General features: G+C 47.4%; 1 protein-coding gene across 1 annotated transcript in view; it reads right to left on the bottom strand.

Annotated features, from left to right (window-relative positions):
• Positions 1-22,917, bottom strand: part of LOC144481668 (uncharacterized) — a 28,326-nt gene that overhangs the window by 1,507 nt on the left and 3,902 nt on the right. The window lies entirely within an intron of this gene.

The raw sequence follows: 22,917 nt of genomic DNA, 5'->3' as shown, positions 1-22,917 counted from the left end.
AGAAACATGGAAAGCTACAGCACAAAACAGGCCCTTCGGCCCCACAAGTTGTGCCGAACATATCTTTACCTTCGAGGCCTACCGATAACCCTCCATCCTATTCAGCCCCATGTACTCATCCAGGAGTCTCTTAAAATACCCTATTGAGTTTGCCTCCACCACCACTGACGGCAGTCGATTCCACTCGCCCACCACCCTCTGTGTGAAAAACTTCCCCCTAACATTTCCCCTGTACCTACCCTCCAGCACCTTAAACCTGTGTCCTCTCGTAGCAGCCAATTCCACCCTGGGAAAAAGCCTCTGAGAGTCCACCCGATCTATGCCTCTCAACATCTTATATACCTCGATTAGGTCTCCTCTCATCCTACGTCTCTCCAAGGAGAAAAGACCGAGCTCCCTCAGCCTATCCTCATAAGGCATGCCACTCAATCCAGGCAACATCCTTGTAAATCTCCTCTGCACCCTTTCAATCTTTTCCACATCCTTCCTGTAATGAGGTGACCAGAACTGAGCACAGTACTCCAAGTGGGGTCTGACGAGGGTCTTATATAGCTGCATCATTATCCCCGGACTCCTAAACTCAATCCCTTGATTGATAAAGGCCAGCACACCGTACGCCTTCTTAACCACCTCCTCCACCTGCGGGGCCGATTTTAGAGTCCTTTGGACCCCGTTATTAGTGTCACAAGTAGGCTTACATTAACACTGCAATGGAGTTAGTGAAAATCCCCTATTCACCACACTCTGGTGCCTAATTGTGTACACTGAGGGAGAATTTAGCATGGCCAATGCACCTGACCAGCACGTCATTCAGAATGGTCCCTGTGGAAGAGAAATCCAGAGACTAACACACTGAGGGAAGAAATGACTGAAAATAAAAAACATAACTGCAGTACAATATTACTGTGCAACAGAACCATAAATATCGAATGAGTATCACATAACAACAATAGACATATCTCTGTCTGATAGTAATTTACTACACCCTTAAATACCAGAGGAAACCAGCCCTTTAATTGTGAACATTAGGAAAGAGACAATCCTTTTAGCCCCAGACAAATAAATGAGTCAAGCTGAGGGACCAAATGATGTCAATGTCTTTAAGAGACAGAGAGAGCTGGGCCAATCTTTCCAGAGTCTGCAACCTCCCTGGATTCACTTCCTTTCCCTTCAGTTGCTGCAAGTCAACAATTTCCCCCCCCAGAATGAGAAAAGCAATGGAAAGAGGGAGAAAGGAAAGTGTTTCACTCACAGATGTTGGAGACAGGAGGACGTTTTAGTCTGTGTGAAGCACAATCTTCATTCAGAGAGGAGCAGCTCAACAACCTCAATGTCCAGCTTCCGCATTCAGACAATCTGGAGCTCTGGCTGGAGGACCAGCATCCTTCCGGTCCTCCAACTCTTCCCATAGTCGACACCTGTCAGGAGGTGGGCACTCCGCTGCCCATGCGCAGCCTCACCATTCCCTTGGACATGCGCAGTCCTTCGGCCGGTGGGGGGGGTCACCGATTAGCCTCTCACTTTGGCCGGAGCTGGCAGCCGGTTGCCTGGAAACCTTGGCTCAATGTGGATGAGGGGGTCAGGAGCAGGACGGGGCAACCGTTTCTCCGTGCCGGGCCTGCACATTGGAACCAAGTGACGTCACCGCAGAGCAGAGTGATTCCTATTGGCTGAGACAGGCCAGGCTCCATAGTGACGTCCAATGCGGACGTTGACCAATGAGCTTCAGACGGAACCTTCCTCCTCTGAGCAACATCTGGGAGAAAAGCAACGTTTCCCCCTTTCCATTGCTGTTCTCATTCCGGGGGAAATCGGTGACTTGCAGCAACTGCAGGGAAAGGAACTGAATCTAGGCTGTGTATTATACACATTTTTAATCCAGTAATATGGATATCCAGAACATAGAACATTACAGCGCAGTACAGGCCCTTCGGCCCTCGATGTTGCGCCGACCAGTGAAACCAATCTAAAGCCTCTCTAATCTACACTATTCCAATATCATCCATATGTTTATCCAATAATCATTTGAATGCTCTTAATGTTGACGAGTCCACTACTGCTGCAGGCAGGGCATTCCACGCCCTTACTACTCTCTGAGTAAAGAATCTACCTCTGACATCTGTCCTCTATCTATCACCCCTCAATTTAAAGCTATGTCCCCTCCTGCTAGCCATCACCATCCGAGGAAAAAGGCTCTCACTATCCACCCTATCTAATCCTCTGATCATCTTGTATGCCTCTATTAAGTCACCTCTTAACCTTCTTCTCTCTAACGAAAACAACCTCAAGCCCCTCAGCCTTTCCTCATACGCTTTTCCCACCATACCAGACAACATCCTGGTAAATCTCCTCTGCACCCTTTCCAACACTTCCACATCTTTCCTATAATGTGGCGACCAGAACTGTACGCAATACTCCATATGCGGCCGCACCAGAGTTTTGTACAGTTGCAACATGACCTCCTGGCTCCGAAACTCAATCCCTCTCCCAATAAAAGATAACACACTGTACGCCTTCGTAACAACCCTATCAACCTGGGTGCCAACTTTCAGGGATCTATGCACATGGACACCCAGATCCCTCTGTTCATCCACACTACCAAGTATCTTACCATTAGCCCAGTACTCTGTACTCCTGTTACTCCTTCCAAAGTGAATCACCTCACACTTTTCCGCATTAAACTCCATTTGCCACCTCTCAGCCCAGCTCTGCAGCTTATCTATGTCCCTCTGTGACCTGCCACTTCCCTCCGCTTTGTCTACAACTCCACCGATTTTAGTGTCATCCGCAAATTTACTAATCCATCCTTCCACGCCCTCATCCAGGTCATGAATAAAAATGACAAACAGCAGTGGCCCCAAAACAGATCCTTGCGGTACACCACTCGTAACTGAACTCCAGGATGAATATTTCCCATCAACCACCACCCTTTGTTTTTTTACAGCTAGCCAATTCCTGATCCAAACCACTAAATCACCCTCAATCCCATGTGTCCGTATTTTCGGCAAAAGCTTACCATGGGGAACCTTATCAAACGCTTTGCTGAAATCCATATACACCACGTCAACCGCTTTACCCTCATCCACCTCTTTGGTCACCTTCTCAAAGAACTCAATAAGGTTTGTGAGGCACGACCTACCTTTCACAAAACCGTGCTGACTATCCCTAATCAAATTATTCCTTTCCAGGTGATTATAAACCCTATCTCTTATCATCCTTTCCAATACTTTGCCCACAACAGAAGGCTCACCGGTCTATAATTACCAGGGTTGTCCCTACTCCCCTTCTTGAACAAGGGGACAACATTTGCTATCCTCCAGTCTTCTGGCACTGTTCCTGTAGACAATGACGACACAAAGATCAAAGCCAAAGGCTCTGCAATCTCCTCTCTAGCCTCCCAGAGAATCCTAGGATAAATCCCATCCGGCCCAGGGGACTTATCTATTTTTACCCTTTCCAGAATTGCTAACACCTCCTCCTTATGAACATCAATCCCATCCAGTCCAACAGCCTGCATCTCAGTACTCCCCTCGACAACACTGTCCCTCCCCAGTGTGAATACCGATGAAAAATATTCATTTAGTGCCTCTCCTATCTCTTCAGACTCCACGCACAACTTCCCACTACTGTCCTTGACTGGCCCTAATCTTACCTAGTCATTCTTTTACTCCTGACCTATAGAAAGCTTGAGGATTTTCCTTGATTCTACCCGCCAAAGACTTCTCATGTCCCCTCCTGGCTCTTCTTAACTCTTTCTTTAGGTCCTTCCTGGCTAACTTGTAACTCTCAAGCGCCCTAACTGAGCCTTCACGTCTCATCTGAACATAAGTCTCCTTCTTCCTCTTCACAAGAGATTCAACCTCCTTCGCAAATCACGGTTCAAAGAACAAAAGAACAAAGAACAATACAGCACAGGAACAGGCCCTTCGGCCCTCCAAGCCCGCGCCACTCCCCGGTCCAGGATTGAATCCTGAATCCAGGATCCCCGCCCAATTTTCCAGCCTATCTACATACTAATATCCTATCCACCGAGCTGTCCCTCACAGCTACGATGCTTTGTTCATCACAACCTATGAACTCACCCCCAACCCCCCCATTCCAGACCATGTGATCTCCAGGGAGAGGCGAAAACCCAGAGTGAAAACCCCAGGGCCAATATGGGGAAAACAAATCTGGGAAATTCCTCCCGACCCCCTGAGGCGATCGAAACGAGTCCAGGAGATCACACTGGCCCTGATCGGAAAATGCTTCCCAGCCCTATTAATTTCGACTTCCACGAACACCATATGAATTCCCTGCCCCCGAGACAGGTTCCCAACTATCCGCAGTCTCGCTCTGTACTGGCACCAGCAAGATGATCATAGAATGAAGCCTTGAAACGAGAAACAAGGAACAATTAGCCCGCGCCGCTCCCTGGTCCAAACTAGACCACTCTTTTGTATCCCTCCATTCCCACTCCGTTCATATAGCTGTCTAGATAAGTCTTAAACGTTCCCAGTGTGTCCGCCTCCACCAACTTGCCCGGCAACACATTCCAGGCCCCCACGACCCTCTGTGTAAAATATGTCCTTCTGATATCTGTGTTAAACCTCCCCCCTTCACCTTGAACCTATGACCCCTCGTGAACGTCACCACCGACCCGGGGAAAAGCTTCCCACCGTTCACCCTATCTACGCCTTTCATAATTTTATACACCTCTATTAAGTCTCCCCTCATCCTCCGTCTTTCCATGGAGAACAACCCCAGTTTCCCCAATCTCTCCTCATAACCAAGCCGCTCCATACCAGGCAACATCCTGGTAAACCTCCTCTGTACTCTCTCCAAAGCCTCCACGTCCTTCTGGTAGTGTGGCGACCAGAACTGGACGCAGTATTCCAAATGCGGCCGAACCAACGTTCTATACATCTGCAACATCAGACCCCAACTTTTATACTCTATGCCCCGTCCTATAAAGGCAAGCATGCCATATGCCTTCTTCACCACCTTCTCCACCTGTGACGTCACCTTCAAAGATCTGTGGACTTGCACACCCAGGTCCCTCTGCGTCTCTACACCCTTTATGGTTCTTCCATTTATCGTGTAGCTCCTCCCTACATTATTTCTACCAAAATGCATCACTTCGCATTTATCAGGATTGAACTCCATCTGCCATTTCCTTGCCCAAATTTCCAGCCTATCTATATCCTTCTGTAGCCTCTGACAATGTTCCTCACTATCTGCAAGTCCTGCCAGTTTTGTGTCGTCCGCAAACTTACTGATCACCCCAGTTACTCCTTCTTCCAGATCATTTATATAAATCACAAACAGCAGAGGTCCCAATACAGAGCCCTGCGGTACACCACTAGTCACAGGCCTCCAGCCGGAAAAAGACCCTTCCACTACCACCCTCTGTCTTCTATGACCAAGCCAGTTCTCCACCCATCTAGCCACCTCCCCCTTTATCCCATGAGATCCAACCTTTTTCACTAGCCTACCATGAGGGACTTTGTCAAACGCTTTACTAAAGTCCATATAGACAACATCCACGGTTCCCTCACACGTCTGCTTCCTCCCTGCCTGACAGGTACATATTTATTAAGGACGTGTAGTAGCGGTTCCTTGAACAAGTTCCACATTACAATTGTGCCCATCCCCTGCAGGTTCCTTCCCCAACCTACGCCAGCTAAATCTCGCCTAATCGCATCATAATTTCCTTTCCCCCAGCTATAACTCTTGCCCTTTGGTATATACCTGTCCTTTTCCATTGCTAAGGTAAACGTAATCGATTTGTGGTCACTGTCACCAAAGTGCTCACCTACCTCCAAATCTAAGACGTGGCCTGGTTCATTACCCAGTACCAAATCCAATGTGGCCTCCCCTCTTGTTGTTCTATCTCCATACTGCATCAGGAAGCCTTCCTGCACACATTGGACAAAAACCGACCCCTCTAAAGTACTCGAACTATAGCTTTTCCAGTCAATATTTGTAAAGTTAAAGTCCCCCAGTACAACTACCCTGTTACTTTCGTTCCTATCCAGAATCATCTTTGCAACCTTTTCCTCTGCATCTCTGGACCTTTTTGGAGGTCTATAAAAAACTCCCAACAGGGTGGCCTCTCCTTTCCTCTTTCTAACCTCAGCCCAAACTACCTCAGTCGACGAGTCCTCGTCAAATGTCCTTTCTGCCACCGTAATGCTGTCCTTGACTAACAATGCCACACCATAGAACCATCGAAAATTACAGCTCAGAAACAGGCCTTTTGGCCCTTCTTGTCTGTGCCGAACGATTTTTTGCCTAGTCCCGCTGACCTGCACTTGGACCATATCCCTCCACACCCCTCTCATCCATGAACCCGTCCAAGTTTTTCTTAAATGTTAAAAGCATTTACCACTTTATCCGGCAGCTCATTCCACACTCCCACCACTCTCTGCGTGAAGAAGCCCCCCCTAATTATAGACCGGTGAGTCTCACTTCTGTTGTCGGCAAGATGTTGGAAAAAATTATAAGGGATAGGATTTATAGTTATTTGGAGAGTAATGAATTGATAGGTGATAGTCAGCATGGTTTTGTGGCAGGTAGGTCGTGCCTTACTAACCTTATTGAGTTTTTTGAGAAAGTGACCAAGGAGGTGGATGGGGGCAAGGCAGTGGACGTGGTATATATGGATTTTAGTAAGGCGTTTGATAAGGTTCACCATGGTAGGCTTCTGCAGAAAATGCAGATGTATGGGATTGGGGGTGATCTAGGAAATTGGATCAGGAATTGGCTAGCGGATAGGAAACAGAGGGTGGTGGTTGATAGTAAATATTCATCATGGAGTGCGGTTACAAGTGGTGTACCTCAGGGATCTGTTTTGGGGCCACTGCTGTTTGTAATATTTATTAATGATCTGGATGAGGGTATAGTTGGGTGGATTAGCAAATTTGCTGATGACACCAAAGTCGGTGGTGTGGTAGACAGTGAGGAAGGGTGTCGTAGTTTGCAGGAAGACTTAGACAGGTTGCAAAGTTGGGCCGAGAGGTGGCGGATGGAGTTTAATGCGGAGAAGTGTGAGGTAATTCACTTTGGTAGGAATAACAGATGTGTTGAGTATAGGGCTAACGGGAGGACTTTGAATAGTGTGGAGGAGCAGAGGGATCTAGGTGTATGTGTGCATAGATCCCTGAAAGTTGGGAATCAAGTAGATAAGGTTGTTAAGAAGGCATATGGTGTCTTGGCGTTTATTGGTAGGGGGATTGAATTTAGGAGTCGTAGCGTTATGTTGCAACTGTACACAACTCTGGTGCGGCCGCACTTGGAGTACTGTGTGCAGTTCTGGTCCCCACATTACAGGAAGGATGTGGAGGCTTTGGAGAGGGTGCAGAGGAGGTTTACCAGGATGTTGCCTGGTATGGAGGGGAGATCCTATGAGGAGAGGCTGAGGGATTTGGGATTGTTTTCGCTGGAAAGGCGGCGGCTAAGAGGGGATCTTATTGAAACATATAAGATGATTAGAGGTTTAGATAGGGTGGATAGTGATAGCCTTTTTCCTCTGATGGAGAAATCCAGCACGAGGGGGCATGGCTTTAAATTGAGGGGGGGTAGTTATAGAACCGATGTCAGGGGTAGGTTCTTTACCCAGAGGGTGGTGAGGGATTGGAATGCCCTGCCAGCATCAGTAGTAAATGCGCCTAGTTTGGGGGCGTTTAAGAGATCCGTAGATAGGTTCATGGACGAAAAGAAATTGGTTTAGGTTGGAGGGTCACAGTTTTTTTTTTAACTGGTCGGTGCAACATCGTGGGCCGAAGGGCCTGTTCTGCGCTGTAATGTTCTATGTTCTATGTTCTATGTTCTAATATTCCCTTTAAACTTTTCTCCTTTCACCCTTAATCCATGCCCTCTGGTTTTTTTCTCCCCTAGCCTCAGCGGAAAAAGCCTGCTTGCATTCACTCTATCTATACCCATCAAAATTTTATACACCTCTATCAAATCTCCCCTCAATCTTCTACGCTCCAGGGAACAAAGTCACAACCTATTCAATCTCTCTCTGTAACTCAGCTTCTCAAGTCCCGGCAACATCCTTGTGAACCTTCTCTGCACTCTTTCAATCTTATTTACATCCTTCCTGTAACTAGGTGACCAAAACTGTACACAATACTCCAAATTCGGCCTCACCAATGCCTTATATAACGCCGGCATCTCCACATTATATAACCTTACCATAACACTCCAACTTTTATACTCTATACTCCGATTTATAAAGGCCAATGTACCAAAGGCACTCTTTACGACCCTATCAAAGAACAAAGAACAAAGAACAGTACAGCACAGGAAACAGGCCCTTCGGCCCTCCAAGCCTGTGCCGCTCCTTGGTCCAACTGGACCAATCGTTTGTATCCCTCCATTCCCAGGCTGCTCATGTGACTATCCAGGTAAGTCTTAAACGATGTCAGCGTGCCTGCCTCCACCACCCTACTTGGCAGCGCATTCCAGGCCCCCACCACCCTCTGTGTAAAAAACGTCCCTCTGATGTCTGAGTTATACTTCGCCCCTCTCAGCTTGAGCCCGTGACCCCTCGTGATCGTCACCTCCGACCTGGGAAAAAGCTTCCCACTGTTCACCCTATCTATACCCTTCATAATCTTGTATACCTCTATTAGATCTCCCCTCATTCTCCGTCTTTCCAAGGAGAACAACCCCACCTGTGACGTCACTTTTAGGGAATTCTGTACCTGTATTCCCAGATCCCTCTGTTCAACTGCACTCTTCAGAGTCCTACCATTTACCCTGTAGGTTCTACTTTGGTTTGTCATTCCAAAGTGCAATATCTCACACTTGTCTGCGTTAAATTCCATTTGCCATTTTCCAGCCCATTTTTCTAGTTAGTCCAAATCCCTCTGCAAGCGTTGAAAACCTTCCTCACTGTCCACTACACCTCCAATCTTTGTATCATCAGCAAACTTGCTGATCCAATTGACCACATTATCATCCAGATCATTGATATAGATGACAAACAACAATGGACCCAACACTGATCCCTGCGGCACACCACTAGTCACAGGCCTCCACTCAGAGAAGCAATCCTCCACAACCACTCTCTGGCTTCTTCCATTGAGCCAGTGTCTAATCCAATTTACTACCTCCCCATGTATACCTAGCGACTGAACCTTCCTAACTAACCTCCCATGAGGGACCTTGTCAAAGGCCTTGCTGAAATCCAGGTAGACAACATCCACCGCCTTCCCTTCATCCACTTTCCTGGTAACCTCCTCGAAAAACTCTAATAGATTGGTCAAACATGACCTACCACGCACAAAGCCATGTTGACTCTCCCTAATAAGTCCCTGTCTATCCAAATATTTGTAGATCCTATCCCTTATCACACCTTCCAATAACTTGCCCACCACCGACGTCAAACTTACTGGCCTATAATTTCCCGGATTTCTTTTGGAACCTTTTTTAAACAACGGAACAATATGAGCCACCCTCCAATCATCCTGCACCTCCCCCATGAATACTGACATTTTAAATATGTCTGCCAGGGCCACTGCAAGTTCAACACTAGCTTCCCTCAAGGTCCGTGGGAATACCCTGTCCGGTCCTGGGGATTTATCCACTCTGATTTGCCTCAAGACAGCGAGCACCTCCTCCCCTTTAATCTGTAAAGGTTCCATGACCTCCCTACCTGTTTGCCCTATTTCTGTAGACTCCATGCCCGTTTCCTCAGTAAATACGGATGCCCAAAAACCATTTAGAATCTCCCCCATCTCTTTTGGTTCCATACACAGTCAACCACTCTGGTCTTCAAGAGGACCAATTTTATCCCTCACTATCCTTTTGCTCCTAACATACCTATAGAAGCTCTTTGGATTTTCCTTCAGTCTGTCTGTCAAAGCAATTTCATGTCTTCTTTTATCCCTCCTGATTTCCCTCTTAAGTAGCTTCTTGCACTTTTTATACTCCTCGAGCATCCGATCTGTTCCTTGCTGCCTGTACATTTCATACAACTCTCTCTTCCTCTTAATCAGTGTTACAATCTCCCTCGAGAACCAAGGTTCCTTATTCCTATTTACTTTGCCTTTAATCCTGACAGGAACATACAAACTCTGCACTCTCAAAATTTCTCCTTTGAAGGCCTCCCACTTTCCATTTACATCCTTACCAGAGAACAGCCCGTGCCAATCCACACTTCCCAGATCCCTTCTCATTTCATCAAATTTGGCCTTTTTCCAGTTCAGAACTTCAACCCGAGGACCAGATCTATCCTTATCCATGATGGTTGAAACTAATGGCATTATGATCACTGGATCCAAAGTGTTCCCTCACACTCACATCCATCACCTGCCCCAATTCATTTCCCAATAGGAGATCCAATATCGCATCCTCTCTAGTTGGCACCTCTATATACTGATGTAGAAAATTCTCCTGAACACATTTTACAAACTCTACCCCATCTAAACCCATAGGGCCTCTGTAGACAAGCTCCCTAATCTATCGTGCCTGAGTACCGCTGTAACATTTTCCCTGACCAACAATGCCACCCCCCCACCTTTTATCTCTCTGCCTCTATCCCGCCTGAAACATTGGAACCCTGGAACATTGAGCTGCCAGTCCTGCCCCTCCTGTAGCCAAGTTTCACTAATGGCTATAATGTCATATTTCCATGTGTCTATCCACGCATTCAGCTCATCTGCCTTCCCCACAATACTCCTGGCATTGAAATAGACACAACTCAAAAGATTATTTCCACCACACTCTCCCCTTCCATTTGTGATTTTGCTTGAACTAACCTGTCTTTTTACCCCTGCTGCACTATCTGCTCTGGCACTCTGGTTCCCATCCCCCTGCAAATCTAGTTTAAACCCTCCCCAATAACACTCGCAAATCTCCCTGCAAGTATATTGGTCCCCTTGTAGTTCAGGTGTAACCCGTCTCTCTTGTACAGGTCCCACCTGCCCCAGAAGAGATCCCAATGATCCAAGAATCGGAAACCCTGCCCCCTGCACCAGTTCCTCAGCCACGTGTTCATCCGCCCAAGCATCCTACTCCTGCCCTCACTGGCATGTGGCTCAGGTAGCAATCCTGAGATTACTACCCTCGGGGTCCTGCTTTTTAACTTCCTTCCAAGCTCTTTGTCCTCACTCTTTAGGACCTCCTCACACTTCCTTCCCACGTCATTGGTACCGACATGTACCACGACATCTGGCTGATCACCTTCCCACTTTAGAACGCTGTGCACGCAATCAGAGACATCGCTGACCTTGGCATCTGGGAGGCAACAAACCATGCGGGAGTCTCTGTCCCGACCACAGAACCTCCTGTCCGTACCTCTGACCATCGAGTCCCCTATCACTACTGCTCTCCTCTTCTTCATCCCACCCTTTTGCGCTGTAGAACCAGACTCAGTATCAGAGTTACGGCTGTCGCAGCTTGTCCCAGGTAAAGCATCTCCCACAACAGTATCCAATTGAGTGTACCTGTTGTGGAGGGGTATGGCCACAGGGGAACCCTGCTCTCCCTGTCCTTTCACACTGCCATTTCCTCTCCTTACAGTAACCCAATTTCCTGTGCTCTGCTGCTTCGGTCTAATTACCTCCCTAAAGCTACTGCCTATATACTTCTCATTCTCCTGAATTAGATGGAGGTCATCAAGCTCCTTCTCCAGTTCCCTAACACGCTGTGCCAGCAGCTGCAGCTGGATGCATCTTTTGCAGGTGCTGTCTCCCTGATCTCCCACATCCTGCAAGAGGAGCATTCCAACATCTTGCCTGGCATTTTTTTTTACTCTGGGGGAAATACAGGAATAAACTTTCTGAAAAAGAAAACGAAAACTACTCTCGCCTCTGCCTGTTCTCGCCGAAGCCCGTTTTGAGACAAGGCCCATCAGCTCTCACTCTGCCCCCTGCTCACTCTGCTGCCCGCTCAAAGGTGCGGCCTGCTTTTAAACCCTCCAAAACCTTCCCAGGCTGTTGCTGGGCCTACTTCCTGTTTTGAAAACAAAACCTCCGATTTTTTTCACAAATTTAACTTTTTCACAAATTTAACACCTCCCCCTCTTTTACCACCTTCCCTGCACTTACTGAAATCCCGGAACCTGCAACAACCATTCCTGTCCCTGCTCTATCCATGTCTCCGAGATGGCCACAACATCGAAATCCCAGGTACCAGCCCATGCTGCAAGCTCACCCACCTTATTCCGGATGCTCCTGGCGTTGAAGTATACACACTTCAAACCGCCTTCCTACCTGCCAGTACACTCCTGCGACTCTGAAACCTCACCCATGACCTCACTACTCTCAACCTCCTGTACACCGGAGCTACAATTCAGGTACCCATCCCCCTGCTGAATTAGTTTAAACCCTCCCGAAGAGCATTAGCAAATCCCCCCCCCCAAAAGATATTGGTTCCCCTCTGGTTCAAGTGCAGACCATCCTGTTGGTAGAGGTCCCACCTACCCCAGAAAGAGCCCCAATTGTCCAGGTATCTGAATCCGTCCCTCCTGCACCATCCCTGTAACCAATCTATCTGACTGATGTGGAGATGCCGGCATTGGACTGGGATAAACACAGTAAGAAGTCTCACAACACCAGGTTAAAGACCAACAGGTTTATTTTCAGACTGCAATCCCACTCACCTGATGAAGGAGCAGCGCTTCGAAAGCTAGTGGCTTTTGCTACCAAATAAACCTGCTGGTCTTTAACCTGGTGTTGTAAGACTTCTTACCGTATCTATCTGACTGGCAGCCCGCTTGAAGATTTTCAGATGAATGTCCTGGACAGGAAGCCGGGAGCGTGGATCTGTCAATCAGCCTGAATCAACACCTTCAGAAGAATTGGGTGAATGTTAGATACTCTCCCTCCATTCTCACTCTGCTGTATGTCGGATAGAGATTTACAGCTTTGGAGGAATGAGAGAGGAAAAAATGTTCCACAGAAACTGGAATCGTCATACATTAATTTTGATACGAACCCGGGAACGTGGATTGGGAGCAGCTATTTGAGGGCAAATCCATGTGTGGCATGTGGGAGGCTTTAAAAGGCCAGTTGATTGAAGTGCAGAACATGCATGTCCACTCAAAAATGAAAGATAGAAATGGCAGGATTCAGGAAATGGCAGGATTCAGGAAATGGCAAGCTTAATTGAAATGACAACAAGCCTACAACAGGTTGAGGTAACTAAAAACTGACAAAGCCCTTGAGGAGTGTAGAGAAAGTAGGAAGGAATTTAAATGCGGAATTAAAAGGACTAAAAGGGGCCATAAAATGTCTTTAGCAAATACGGTCAAGGAGAATCATAGAAATCATAGAATCCCTACAGTGCAGAAAGAGGCCATTTGGCCCATCGAGTCTGCACCGACCACAATCCCACTCAGGCCCTACCCCATATCCCTACATATTTACCCACTAATCCCTCTAACCTACGGACACTTGGGGGCAATTTTAGCATGGCCAATCAACCTAACCCGCACATCTTTGGACAAAATCCCAAGGCTTTTGGTGCATATATTAGAAGAAAGATGGCAGCAAGAGAAAGCATAGACCCACTTAAGGACAGCAGAGGGAAGTTATGCGTGGAGCCACAGGAAGTGGGTAAGATCCTTAATGAGTACTTGTATTGGTATTCACCAAGGAGAAGGACATGGCAGATGCTGAGGTCAGGGATGGGTGTGTGAACGCTCCAGAGAATGTCTATATCAGAGCAGGAAGTGTTGGGTATCCTAAATTTGATTAAGGTAGACAAATTCTGGGCAGCACGGTAGCACAGTGGTTAGTACTGCTGCTTCACAGCTCCAGGGTCCTGGGTTCGATTCCCGGCTTGGGTCACTGTCTGTGTGGAGTTTGCACATTCTCCTCGTGTCTGCATGGGTTTCCTCCGGGTGCTCCGGTTTCCTTCCACAGTCCAAAGATGGGCAGATTAGGTTGATTGGCCATGCTAAAATTGCCCCTTAGTGTCCTGAGATGCGTAGGTTAGAGGGATTAGTGGGTAAAATATGTAGGGACAAGGGGGTAGGGCCTGGGTGGGATTGTGGTTGGTGCAGACTCGATGGGCCGAATGGCCTCTTTCTGTGCTGTAGGGTTTCTATGATTCTATGATTTCTATCCCTGGGGCCGATGCAATCTATCCCAGGCTATTGCAGGAGGCAAGGGAAGAAATAACTGGGGCCTTAACATATCTTCACATCCTCTTCGACCACAGGCGAGGTTCCAGAGGATTGGAGAATAGCCAATCTTGTTCCCTTGTTTCAGAAAGGAAGCAGGGATAATCCAGGAAATTATAGGCCAGTGAGCCTGACATCTGTGGTGCGGAAGCTTTTGGAGAAGATACTGAGGGACATATAGAACATAGAAAAACTACAGCACAAACAGGCCCTTCGGCCCACAAGTTGCGCCTGTCATGTCCCTACCTACCTAGGCTTATAAATAGACTTACCTATAACCCACAATCCTATTAAGTCCCATGTACTCATCCAGAAGTCTCTTAAAATACCCTATCGAGTTTGCCTCCACCACCACTGATGGCGGCCGATTCCACTCACCCACCACCCTCTGTGTGAAAAACTTACCCCTGACATCTCCTCTGTACCGACTCCCCAGCACCTTAAACCTGTGTCCTCTCATAGCAGCCATTTCAGCCCTGGGAAAAAGCCTCTGAGAATCCACCCGATCGATACCTCTCAACATCTTGTAAACCTCTATCAGGTCACCTCTCATCCTTCGTCTCTCCAGAGAGAAAAGACCGATCTCCCTCAACCTATCCTCATAAGGCATGCCACCCAATCCAGGCAACATCCTTGTAAATCTTCTCTGCACCCTTTCATAAGAACATAAGAACATAAGAAATAGGAGCAGGAGTAGGCCATCTAGCTCCTCGAGCCTGCCCCGCCATTCAATAAGATCATGGCTGATCTGAAGTGGATCAGTTCCACTTACCTGCCTGATCCCTATAACCCCTAATTCCCTTACTGATCAGGAATCTATCTATCCGTGATTTAAACATATTCAACGAGGTAGCCTCCACCACTTCAGTGGACAGAGAATTCCAGAGATTCACCACCCTCTGAGAGAAGAAGTTCCTCCTCAACTCTGTCCTAAACTGACACCCCTTTATTTTGAGGCTGTGCCCTCTAGTTCTAGCTTCCTTTCTAAGTGGAAAGAATCTCTCCACCTCTACCCTATCCAGCCCCTTCATTATCTTATAGGTCTCTATAAGATCCCCCCTCAGCCTTCTAAATTCCAACGAATACAAACCCAATCTGCTCAGTCTCTCCTCATAATCAACACCCCTCATCTCTGGTATCAACCTGGTGAACCTTCTCTGCACTCCCTCCAAGGCCAATATATCCTTCCGCAAATAAGGTGACCAATACTGCACACAATATTCCAGCTGCGGCCTCACCAATGCCCTGTACAGATGCAGCAAGACACCTCTGCTTTTATATTCTATCCCCCTTGCGATATAGGCCAAAATCCCATTTGCCTTCTTGATCACCTGTTGCACCTGCAGACTGGGTTTTTGCGTCTCATGCACAAGGACCCCCAGGTCCCTCTGCACAGCAGCATGTTGTAATTCCTTTCCATTTAGATAATAATCCAATTTGCTCTGATTTCTTTCAAAGTGAATAACCTCGCATTTGTTAACGTTATACTCCATTTGCCATATCCTCGCCCACTCACTCAGCCTGTCCAAATCTCTCTGCAGACCTACGCCCTCCACACGATTCACTTTTCCACTTATCTTTGAGTCGTCTGCAAACTTTGTTACCCTACACTCAGTCCCCTCCTCCAGATCGTCTATATAAATGGTAAATAGTTGAGGCCCCAGTACCGATCCCTGCAGCACGCCACTAGTTACCATCTGCCAACCAGAAAAGCACCCATTTATTCCGACTCTCTGCTTCCTGTCGGATAGCCAATCCCCAATCCATGCTAATACCCTACCCCCAACTCCGTGTGACCCAATCTTCTTCAGCAACCTTTTGTGAGACACCTTATCAAACGCCTTTTGGAAATCCAAAAACACCGCATCCACCGGTTCCCCTCCGTCAACCGCACTAGTCACATCTTCATAAAAATCCAACAAGTTCATCAAGCACAACTTTCCCCTCATGAATCCATGCTGCATCTGCTTCATCGAACCATTCTTATCCAGATGGCCTGCTATTTCTTCTTTAATGATGGATTCCAGCATTTTCCCAACTACAGATGTTAAGCAAACCAGCTTGTAGTTACCCGCCTTTTGTCTATTTCCTTTTTTAAACAGCGGTGTAACATTAGCCGTTTTCCAATCGGCCGGCACTACCCCAGGATCCAACGAATTTTGATAAATAACCACTAACGCATCCGCTATTACCTCTGACATTTCTTTCAGTACCCTGGGATGCATTCCATCCGGGCCCGGGGATTGTCCACCTTCAGTCCCGTTAGTCTACCAAGCACTGCCTCCCTGGTAACATTAATTGTATTGAGTACCTCTCCTCCTACCAACCTTCTATCGTTAATATTTGGTAAACAATAATTTCTACATCCTTCCTGTAATGAGGCGACCAGAACTGAGCACAGTGGGGTCTGACGAGGGTCTTATATAGCTGCATCATTATCTCCCGACTCCTAAACTCAATCCCTCGATTGATGAAGGCCAGCACACCATACGCCTTCTTAACCACCTCCACTACCTGCGAGGCCGATTTTAGAGTCCTATGGACCCGGACTCCATGGTCCTTCTGATCCTCGACGCTGCTAAGAATCTTACCCTTGATATTATACTCCTTCATCCCATTTGACCTGCCAAAATGGACCACTACACATTTATCCGGGTTGAAGTCCATCTGCCACTTCTCCGCCCAGTCTTGCATCCTATCTATGTCACGCTGCAGCTTCTGATATCCCTCCAAACTATCCACAACACCACCAACCTTCGTGTCGTCGGCAAACTTACAAACCCATCCTTCCACTTCCTCATCCAGGTCATTTATGAAGATGACAAACAGCAAGGGTCCCAGAACAGATCCCTGGGGCACTGCACTGGTGACCGACCTCCATTCAGAAAAAGACCCATCTACAACCACTCTCTGCGTTCTGCAGGCAAGCCAGTTCTGGATCCACAAGGCAACAGCCTCTTGGATCCCATGCCCTCTCACTTTCTCGAGAGATCTTGCATATTTGGATGAAATTGCACGAATTAGTGACAGGCAGCATGGTTTTGTATCGAGAAGGTCATGTCTCACCAACTTGATTGAGTTTTTTTGAAGCGGTGACAATGATAATTTATGAGGAAAGATCATAGAAACCCTACAGTACAGAAAGAGGCCATTCGGCCCATCGAGTCTGCACCGACCACAATCCCACCCAGGCCCTACTCCCATATCCCTACATATTTTCCCAACTAATCCCTCTAACCTATGCATCTCAGGACACTAAGGGCAATTTTTAGCATGGTCAATTAACCTGACCCGCACATCTTTGGACTGTGGGAAGAAACCGGAGCTCCCGGAGGAAACCCACGCAGACACGAGGAGAATGTGCAAACTCCACACAGACAGTGACCCAAGCTGGGAATCGAACCCAGATCCCTGGAGCTGTGAAGCAGCAGTGCTAACCACTGTGCTACCGTGCCGCCCAACTGTGCTACCATGCCGCCCTAACCCTAACCTAAAAGGGCTGTGGATGTAGTTCATATGGAATTTAGTAAGGCAATTGACAAAGTCCCACATGACAGACTGGTACAAAAACTTAAATCACGTGGGATTTGGGGTGGGCTGGCTAGATGGATACAGAGCTTGCTTGGTTATAGAAGCAGGGAGTAGCTGTGGAAGGGTGTTGTTCAGAATGGAGATCTGTAGCTAGTGGCGTTCCGCAGGGATCAGTGCTGGGACCTCTGTTTGCAGTATATATGAATGATCTGGAGGAAAATGTGGGTGGTCTGATGAGTAAGTTTGCAGATGACATGAAGATTGGTAGAGCTGCTGATAGTGCTGGGGATTGTCAGAGGATAACAACAGGATATAGATAAATTGGAGACTTGGGCACAGAAATGGCAGATGGAGTTTAATCTGGACAAACGTGAGGTGATGCATTTTGGAGGATCAAATTTAGGTGTGAATTATACTGTAAATGGCAGAACCCTAAGGAATATTAAAATAGAGGGATCTGGGCATGCAGGTCCACAGTTCCATAAAAGTGGCAACGCAGGTGGCCAAGGTAATAAATAAGGCAGATGGCATGCTTGCCTTTATAGGAACATAGGACATTACAGCGCAGTACAGGCCCTTCGGCCCTCGATGTTGTGCCGACCAGTGGAACCAATCTAAAGCCCCTCTAATCTACACTATTCCAATATAGAACATAGAACGGTACAGCACAGAACAGGCCCCTTGGTCCATGTTGTTGTGCCGAGCTTTATCTGAAACCCAGATCAAGCTATTTCCTCCCTATCATCCCGAAGTACTCCATGTGCCTATCCAATAGCTTCTTAAATGTTCCTAAAGTTTCTGACTCCACTATCACTGCAGGCAGTCCATTCCACACCCCAACCACTCTCTGAGTAAAAAACCTACCTTGGACATCCTCCCTATATCTCCCACCATGAACCCTATAGTTATGCCCCCTAGTTACCGCTCCATTCACCCGAGGAAATAGTCTTTGAACGTTCACTCTATCTATCCCCCTCATCATCTTATAAACCTCTATCAAGTCTCCTCTCAACCTCCTCCACTCCAAAGAGAAAAGCCCAAGTTCCCTCAACCTTTCCTCATAAGACCGACCCTCCAAACCAGGCAGCATCCTGGTAAATCTCCTTTGCACTCTTTCCAGTGTCTCCACATCCTTCTTATAGTGAGGTGACCAGAACTGCACACAATATTCCAAATGTGGTCTCACCAAGGTCCTGTACAGTTGCAGCATAACCCCACGGCTCTTAAACTCAAACCCCCTGTTAATGAACGCCAACACACTATAGGCCTTCTTCATGGCTCTATCCACTTGAGTGGCAACCTTCAGAGATCTGTGGATATGAACCCCAAGATCTCTCTGTTCCTCCACATTCTTCAGAACCCTACCTTTGACCCTGTAACCCACATTTAAATTTGTCCTACCAAAATGAATCACCTCGCATTTGTCAGGGTTAAACTCCATTTGCCATTTTTCAGCCCAGCTCTGCATCCTATCTATGTCTCTTTGCAGCCTACAACAGCCCTCCACCTCATCCACTACTCCACCAATCTTGGTGTCATCAGCAAATTTACTGATCCACCCTTCAGCCCCCTCCTCCAAGTCATTTATAAAAATGACAAATAGCAGAGGACCAAGCACTGATCCCTGTGGCACTCCGCTGGTAACCGGTTTCCAGTCCGAAAATTTCCACCACCACCCTCTGTCTTCTGTTAGATAGCCAGTTACCTATCCAATCGGCCAAATTTCCCTCTATCCCACACATCCTTACTTTCTTCATAAGCCGACCATGAATTATCGGACGGGGCAGTGAGTACAAGAGTTGGCAAATCATATTGCAGCAACATAAAACCTTGGTTAGGCAGCATTTGGGGTATTGTGTGTAGTTCTGGTTGCCACACTACCAGAAGGACATGGAATCTTTGGAGAGAGCGCAAAGAAGGTTCACCAGGATGTTGCCGGGTCTCAAAGGCATTGGCTATGAGAAGAGATTGAATAAACTAGGATTGTTTTCACTGGAAAGACGGAGGCTGAGGGGAGACCCTGATAGCGGTCTACTCCTTATGAAAGGAATAGACAGGTTGTTTCGTCAGAGGCATTTTCCCAGGGTGTAAGTGTCAATTCGAAGGGGGCACAGGTTCCAGGTCAGAGGGGGAAAGTTTAAGGGAGATGTGTGGAGGAAGTTTTTCACGTAGAGAGTGATCGGTGCCTGGTCCAGAGGAGTGATGGAAACAGGAACATTAGCAACATTTAAGAGGCATCTGGATGGGTACATGAATGGGGAGGGAATAGAGGGATACAGTCTGAGTCAGGGCAGAAGGTTTTTTTTGAAGTTTAGTCAGATCGGCACAGGCTTGGAGGGCCGAAGGGCCTGTTCCTGTGCTGTACTTTCCTTTGTTCATAGAAATCATAGAAACCATAGAATCAAGAAATCATAAATACAGAAAGAGGCCATTTGGCCCATCGAGTCTGCACCGACCACAATCCCACCCAGGCCCTACCCCCATATCCCTACATATTTTACCCACGAATCCCTCTAACCTACACATCTCAGGACACGAAGGGCAATTTTTAGCATGGCCAATCAACCTAACCCGCACATCTTTGGACTGTGGGAGGAAACCGGAGCACCCGGAGGAAACCCACGCAGACACGAGGAGAATGTGCAAACTCCACACAGACAGTGACCCAAGCCGGGAATCGAACCCAGGTCCCTGGAGCTGTGAAGCAGCAGTGCTAACCACTGTGCTACCGTGCCGCCCTGTTCGTTGTCTGTTCTAAATTTCTATCCTGTACTGACAGTCATGAGTTTTGTAAACCCCTCTTACAGGATATCAGAAGGTGAGGAATTACAGACAGCAATCTCAAACCAATCTTCACATCAACTTCTGACAAAGTCACTCAATTTATCGGGAGCAGAATATCATCAACCTTTGAATCTAGATGGAGAAATGTTTCTCGGTTCTGTCTGCTGCAGAATACTTTAAACACAAGTGTGACTGGAGACACACACACACACTACACTGAGCTTGTTCCTGTGAACTGACCAATTACACAGAAAAAATATCTCACCATTCACAGAGGGGAGAGACTGCATACTGTGGCTTCAACTGATTGTCAAACCAGGAGTGACACAAGGAACCCGCACCATGGAGAAACGGTGGAAATGTAGAGACTGTGGGAAGGGATTCAGGTTCCCATTTCAGTTTGAAATTCATCAACGTACTCACACTGGAGAGAGGCCATTCACCTGCTGTGTGTGTGGGAAGGGATTCAATGATTCATCCAACCTGCAGACACACCAGCACATTCACACTGGGGAGAGACTGTTCAGCTGCATCATCTGTGGGAAGGGATTTACTCAGTTACCCAGCCTACTCAGACATAATGTCACTCAAACCAACGAGACCCTTTAAATGCTCCGACTGTGGGAGGGATTTGAAAATCTCTCAGGGACTGATGTCCCACCAGTGCACTCACACTGAGGAGAGGCTGTTCAGCTGCTCTCACTGCACAAAGAGGTTTAGAAAGTCATCCACTCTGCGGGTACACCAGCAAGTTCACATCAGGGAGAGACTGCTCATCTGCTGTGTGTGGGGGAAGCGATTCAGTACTTCATCGCAACTGCTGATACACCAGAGAGTTCACACTGGGGAGCGACCGTTCAACTGCTCTGTGTGTGGGAAAGGATTCAGTCGGATATCAAGCCTGCAGAGACACCAACCAATTCACACCAGAGAGAGGCCTTTCCCCTGCACCTTGTGGGGGAAGCGATTCTGTCAGTCATCCCACCTGCTGACCCACTGTGTCACTCACACCAGCGAGAGACCCTTTAAATACTGACTGTGAGAGAGATTTCAAAAGTCCTCGGGAACTGATGTCCCACCAGCGCATTCACACTGAGGAGAGACCGTTCAGCTGCTCTCACTGCACAACAGAATTTAAAATGTCATCCTAACTGCAGATACACCAGCGAGTTCACACTGGGGAGAGACCCGTTCACCTGCTCTGACTGTGGAAAGGAATTCACTCAATTATCAAGTCTGCAAAGACATCAGCCAAGTCACGCTGGGGAGAGGCGCTAGACGTGTACCGTGTGTGAAGGGATTCAGTTATTCACTCCATCAGCTGCCTCACCAGTGAGTTCACAGGTGATTACAGGGGATGGAGTCTGCTGTTAATTTTTCTGCTCTCAATTACATCCAGGACAAGGGAGGAAGTGTTCGGTTTGTTAGAGAATATAAAGACTGACAAATCCCCAGGGCCTGATGGAATCTACACAAGGCTGCTCAGGGAGACGAGAGATGAAATCGCTGGGCCTCTTGATGCAAATCTTTGTCTCGTCACTGGACGCAGGTGAGGTCCCAGAGAATTGGAGGATAGCTAATGTGGTCCCGTTATTTAAGAAGGGTAGGAAGGATAACCCGGGTAATTATAGGCCGGTGAGCTTGACGTCCATGGTGGGGAAGTTGTTGGAGAGGATTCTTAGAGATAGGATGTATGCGCATTTAGAAAGGAATAAATTCATTAACGATAGTCAGCATGGTTTTGTGGGAGGGAGGTCATGCCTCACTAACCTGGTGGAGTTTTTTGAAGAAGTGACTAGAATGGTTGACGAGGGAAGGGCCGTGGATGTCGTCTATATGGACTTTAGTAAAGCGTTTGACAAAGTCCCTCATGGTAGGTTGGTGCAAAAGGTTGGATCTCATGGGATAAAGGGGGAGGTGGCTAGATGGGTGGAGAACTGGCTTGGTCACAGAACACAGAGGGTGGTAGTGGAAAGGTCTTTTTCCGGCTGGATGCCTGTGACTAGTGGTGTTCCGCAGGGCTCTGTATTGGGACCTCTGCTGTTTGTGATTTATATAAACGATCTGGAAGAAGGTGTAACTGGGGTGATCAGTAAGTTTGCGGATGACACGAAAATGGCTGGACTTGCAGATAGTGAGGAACATTGTCAGAGGCTACAGAAGGATATAGATAGGCTGGAAATTTGGGCAAAGAAATGGCAGATAGAGTTCAATCCAGATAAAAGCGAAGTGATGCATTTTGGTAGAACTAACGTAGGGGGGAGCTATACGATAAATGGCAGAACCATAAAGGGTGTAGATACGCAGAGGGACCTGGGTGTGCAAGTCCACAGATCCTTGAAGGTGACGTCACAGGTGGAAAAGGTAGTGAATAAGGCATATGGCATGCTTGCCTTTATAGGATGGGGCATAGAGTATAAAAGTTGGGGTCTGATGTTGCAGTTGTATAGAAAGTTGGTTCGGCCGCATTTGGAATACTGCACCCA

Source organism: Mustelus asterias, chromosome 31, assembly GCF_964213995.1.
Source record: "Mustelus asterias chromosome 31, sMusAst1.hap1.1, whole genome shotgun sequence".
Lineage (NCBI taxonomy): Eukaryota > Metazoa > Chordata > Chondrichthyes > Carcharhiniformes > Triakidae > Mustelus > Mustelus asterias.
This window is presented reverse-complemented; position numbering and strand designations above follow the sequence as displayed.